We start from the raw sequence: 6208 nt of genomic DNA on the forward strand, positions 1-6208 counted from the left end.
CTCCAAGTAGGGGATCCAGGAAAATTTCTAGGGGCTGTGGATTTTGGAACTTCACCAAATTGTTAACGATTGAGGCCAATACTAGTTAGCAAAATCCTTCCTTGCTGTTCACAAGAAGGAAGAGTGACAAATGAACTGAAAGAAACAACAGCAGCCAGGACAGCCACCTCTAGTGTCTCTGTGTACCCATCATGGTGTTCCCTTTCTTTCTTGTTCTTCCTAGCACTTCATTGGTGCAGTTAAATTTTTTGGTCTTCGGCTAAAAAAGATAAGGGCAACACTTCTCATTTTCTCTTTTCAACAGCTTAGAATTGAGGGGAAATCGTCATCAAAAGTTTGGGGTAAAGAAATTGTAAGATACAGGATTCTGAGACGTTGAGAAAGAACACCGAGGTATGCACCATATTGAATGACCACATTCCCAAACTGCTTAATTTGTTTTCTGATATTTGTTTATTTATTATGGTAATTTATTTGATCACTCATAGTTATTATTTTATATTTCCTGCAAAACCAAGCTCCACGGAGAACAGATTGCTCCTGTTCTTGTGGTCACCGTTTCTCTAGCACCTAGTGCGCAGACTCAAAGAAGAATCTCTCCCTAAGGACCTGTGAGCGGAGGAGACGCTGAGAATCTAGTCCAAAGCCAATGACTCTAAGTTCATTAGTGATTTCACTGTTTTTCCAGTCTAATTTATATAATTTAAATTTTAAAGACCTCCCAATTCTCAACCTTGAATAGTGGCTTTATAAGAAAGTCATCTCTTTAGAATAAAAGTATCCATCTGTAAAATCCAGTGACAGTTTTCTTCATTTCTTTTTTTTTTTTAATCCCAAGTAAAATCCCTGCCAAATGAAAGAAATGCAAGGAAACTCAAATAATTTGCTGGAGGCAAGTTTATTAACATTTTCCCAAACATATCTTATTTGAACTGTTTATTTTGGATCCATATCCAAGAGATAATTTTTTTAAAGCCTTATAAGAAAAAGCTTGGCCCATTGATGCTGGTTTGCACAGATAAAGGCAAGGAATGGGATTGAGTGAAGAAGAAGTCTTCCACAATTAAAATATTCTCAGAAATTGTTGTTGCCTGTGTCATCTAACCACTTAGTCCCAAAAAGTGCTAAGCAGAGAGCTCCAAACATCTCATAATAAAATCTGAAAACTGTCAAATATCTAAAGCTTAATGCGGCTCCTAGCATGTAAAGTGCTCAGTAAATATCTGTTTAATGAAGCAGGTTTGCATGCTTTTATTTTATTAGTATGGAGAAGGGTATTGTCATGGAAAAATAATTGTGGATGATTGTAATTAAAACAATAAGCAAAGCCTTTCTTAATAATGGTAATAGCAATTCTTATACAGTAAGACCTTGGTTTGCAAGGATAATTTATTATGGAAACATGTTTGCAATCTAAAACACTTGTATATCAAAGTGCATTTCAAGAACCATTGGCTCAGTTGTGATCATGTGCCTTTAGGCGTCACATACTACTCGTTTTGCCAGACATCACTCATTCATCAAGTTAAAATTTATTGGAAATGTTTGTTCATCTTGTGGAACACTCACAGAACAAGTTACTCATAATCTGAGGTTTACTGTATTTGTATTCAATATATTTAAAATATAATATATAAAAATATTATATATGTATTTCATTTAATCCTCACTACCACCTTCTGGGCTTATACTTTTATACCTGTTTTACAGATGAGTACAATGGCCTGCAAAGGATCACCTTGGCAGTGAATGCAAAATGAATGCAAAGCCAAGATTCAAACCTGGGAAGTCTGGTTCTGGAATGCATTCTTTTTATCCCCGTATAGTATGTTGAATTGAGTAGCATTAATTTCTTTGAAAGAAATCAGAAACATTAAATGAGCATTTTCTCAATGAAATATTTTGGGTAACTATACTTAGTTCAGCTTGCTTTCTCAATTGCATTCTTGTTTGAAATATATTATTTTGAATATTTCCATTGGTGGATCCATGAAGGGCAGGCTTAATTTTGGTTTATTTATTTTATTCTATTTTTTTAGACTACCCAAAACAATTTGCTGCAATTTCTGACAAGTAAATAGGAATAAACAAGTTGAGTGAAATTGCATCAAAAAGCAAAATGTGAGGGGTGCCTGGGTGGCTCAGTCCATTAAGCGTTGGCCTTCCACTAGGGTCATGATCTCATGATTTATGAATTCAAGCCCTGCATCAGTCTCTGTGCTGACAGCTAAGAGCCTGGAACCTGCTTCAGGTTCTGTGTCTCCCTCTCTCTCTGCTCCTTCCACTGCTCATGGGCTCTCAAAAATAAATAAACATTAAAAAAAAGTTAACGTGAATATAAAGTAATAGTTCCACTTTTCTTGCATGTCTCCTAAAATGATTCAAAACACCATTCCATAGAATAGATCCAAAAGTGTTTTTTCTAAAAAATAATGTGAGGAGATAGTCTAAGAGGTCTCCTTTCAGTTGTGTTAGTTAAAATAAAAAGAGAGAGAGAGAGGATAAAAAAAAGTCTCAGTACTCTGTGGAATTTAAGTTAGTGAAAGAGTCCTTTGAACCTACTGTTATGCATGGAGATGGTGTGAATATACCTTGGAATGCAGAGATCTGTATAATGAGCTGTCTGGTTGTGAGAAGAGTCTCACTCCTCTACAAAATAATATATTTTTAATCCTATTTATGTTTTTCTCAGAATCTGTAAGGATAGTCCAAGTTTACTGTAGTCAATATTAAGTTAGAATTGGAGAAGCAAAACCAGAAAGTGAAAAATTAGGCCTCCCCTCCCCTCAGGCTCTGTCCACGTTGTACACTGTACAAGATGATCCCATCCTGACAGTGCAGAAATGAATAGTTTCCAGCAAAACTTACACACGTGGCAGGCGCTGTCCCAAAATGACATACTGAGACAAATATTTCCAAAGGATCATAGGTTTTACTTTACAACAGTACTCCCTAGACTTTTCCAACATTTCTCAACTTGACCTTCTCTTTATCATTTTCTCTCTTGATCATTTTTTCAAAAAAGAGTTGATTAATTTTCAATTTCTTCAAAGAAAATTTGTTAATCAGAGAAATTTTTATTTTGATGTACATGTTATTTAGTGACAAGAAGCAAATGAAGAATACATAAAACAAACTGGGAGACAACTATGGATTAACAAATAAATTAAAGCAGCTAACCAAATCCAATGTTTATTGTATTTCTTTTTAAAATTTTATTTTGTTTTTATACTTTAATCATTTGATTGATGTGCCATTTCCTTTCACTCTGTAAATTTGGATTTTCAAAGACATCATTCACTTTCTACATTTTTGCCTCCAAAAATGTTACTTTCCAGCAACTCATGCAAGTGCCCTCAGGTGAATAGTGGTTTCTAATTGATGGTTCCAACAATTTTCATTGGCTTAATTAATTATGATACTCAAATACCTATTGTGTACAAGGCACCACACTGAGTTTGTTAGGGTATAAACAGAAAAAAGTAATGTAGAAGCCTAAGACGTAAAGCCTTAGCATAAAGTCACATAAAGCCACTCAGCATAAATTCATTTATGAAATGATAAGGTTAAGCATGATTTGACTGACGTTTATTCTAGTTTAAACATTCAAAAATTTTCTTGAAAAATCATATGGGATGCTTTCCCCCCAATTTAAAAGAGGTATAATTATTTATTCAAATTTGTTTCTTTCTCTCAAAATATGTATTTATAGACAAGTTTCTATTTTACAAATAGCTCCCACAGAAATAGATGCAACTCTTCTCTGGATTTAACAGAACATCATCCTTTGTTCCAATAGCACATTACTGTAAAATACAGGTAAAGAAAACCAAACATGTTTTGGGACACCTAGCTGGCTCAATTGGAAGAGCAAATGACTCTTGATATCAGGGTCATAAGTTCAAGCCCCACACTGGGTATAGAGATTACTACAAAAATAAACAAATTTAAAGAATAAAAAGAGATCCAAACATGGTGTGTGTGTGTATGTGTGTGTGTGTTTGTGTGTGTGTATGTATGTGCATGTGTGTGTCAGATGTTAAGCTATTTAAGCTCTCTCTGGAGCTGACATGTGGATGTTTTTCACTTAAAGGCCATGCTAGATTTTTTTGTACTTTAAAATAGAGAATTATACATAATTCTTGAACGATCTGTACTGTTACTATGTATTTTTATTATTGAGTTCATTTTTGTTTTGAGCAGCTTGACTAATCAATGTTTTAATTTTGAATGGGAGGCTTCATAATGATGCAATAAGCTTAGAATCTCTCACAAATGGTAGGTAACATCTACTTTTTTCTATTGTGTACAGTTCAGTGAAATAAGCTTAGAAAAGCAAAGGAGGAAGCTTACCTTCTCATTCCACCTATAATGTTTCTTATACAAAGAGATCAAAGAAATTCACATCAAAAGAAGTACAGTTTTTAAAAATATTATCAACTACTTAATAAATATTGGGGCTGTTATTATCCATGATTCAGAGGTGGGTGTTTAGCATATTCGTGATTGCTGTGTTGAGTTAGAACAAACATAGTCTTCATCTGGCTGTCACATTGTAGTATTTTTCAGCCCTAGCAGTTGAGTCTGATTCATATTGCCCTATAGAAGGCTCAAGCTCTTGCATGCATGCATTCTTCAAGCATTTCTAATCAAATGCTTCACTCTGGCCTGAGAAAGTGCTGACAATAATGTAACCCTTATTTGTGTAGAGAAGAGTGAATATGCTTAAAAAGGAAAGAACATAAATCTCTTAATACCTTATGATTAAACAGTTCTACATGTTTGGGGCTAATTAGAGATGCCAGCTTTCTTCTGTATACTACAGAGTTCCCATTAGAGAATTTTGGCAAAGTCTTTCATACTATAACTTTGTCAGATAAGTGAAGACATCTTCGTTGGATAATATTGAAATGGGAGACGTGAAATAAGTTTAATTAATATTCCTATAAAATAATAACTAATAAACACAGAAATTCTTATCAAATTTGTGACACAAAACTACATATTGCATGATAGCATTATGACTAAAATAAAAATGTCAGAATATTGGTGGACTGAAATCAACTTAAATCAAGCTATATAAGAGATTAATGTAAAAGCATTAAAAACTGCACAATAATACGGTGAGGAGAAATATGGCTGTATAGTAGTAGTTGTGGGAAAAAAATTTTGATAGGTTAGTTGATCCTACCATGGAGATATGACTGCTGAGTTAGCCCATGCCCTCATTCATGAATCAAACTTACATTTATTGAGTGCCTATTATGTGCTTAGCATTATGCTAGATACAGGGCTTAGTGATGAAACAGACCTGATCCATGTCATTAGTGAGTCTACGATCTGGTCCAGAGGGCTGACAAGAAACTTTCAGTTTCTATTCAGGGTGATTAATGCCATGATAAAGTTGATACCAAAACATTAGAAGGGGACATGATTCCCTCTATAGGGCTCAAGATAGGTTTACCAAAGGAAGTAATGTAGAAAATGACACCTCATATTTTTCACCAATCTCACACAAAGAGATTCATCCACTGACACCTAGATCCCAATCCTAACCTGCTCTATAATGATCTTGCAACCCTTCTGCCTCTCCTATACTATCTGGAAAAGATTGAACATGGTATCATTTCTAACTTCCTCAACAACCCAGAATAGTCTTACAAATGTGAAATTGGGCAATGATAGATTCTGAGAATCAAAGAGCTTCCATAATACTTCTTGCATCTCCTTCATAACAAAGAGAGCTGCATTCAAGTTGGACACCCCAATAGCCTGTTTAGGAGATAGAGAAGAGGATAGATAGAAGAAACCTAAAAGTCAGATCTCTTTTTCTTTCTTACTTTCCAGATATTAATCCCAATAACCTCAAAACATTCTGAGGAGGAGCAAATAAATCTACAAAAAGTTAGCCCATGAAGAAACCTTATTCCATAGTACTCTCCATAATGTTTACCATTAAGAGAAAAATGTTACACGTTAGGTAATTTTGTGATGTAGTTAGAAAGAGTTCTATCTAAATGTCTGTAATTTAGAGTACCTAGACATCTTTCTATCATGGCATCCCCTTTCTCCTTCTCCTCCTTTTTATTTCTTGTATATTTTATGGCTATAAACTCCAACATAGATTGATGGACACAAGGCATACTCCTGATTTACAATTTTTGCACTTGCTGATCCCTCCACCCCAGGATCTGCATATCCGCGTATC

This window comes from Hyaena hyaena, unplaced genomic scaffold (genome assembly GCF_003009895.1).
Source record: "Hyaena hyaena isolate Hyena2069 unplaced genomic scaffold, ASM300989v1 scaffold_283, whole genome shotgun sequence".
Taxonomy (NCBI): domain Eukaryota; kingdom Metazoa; phylum Chordata; class Mammalia; order Carnivora; family Hyaenidae; genus Hyaena; species Hyaena hyaena.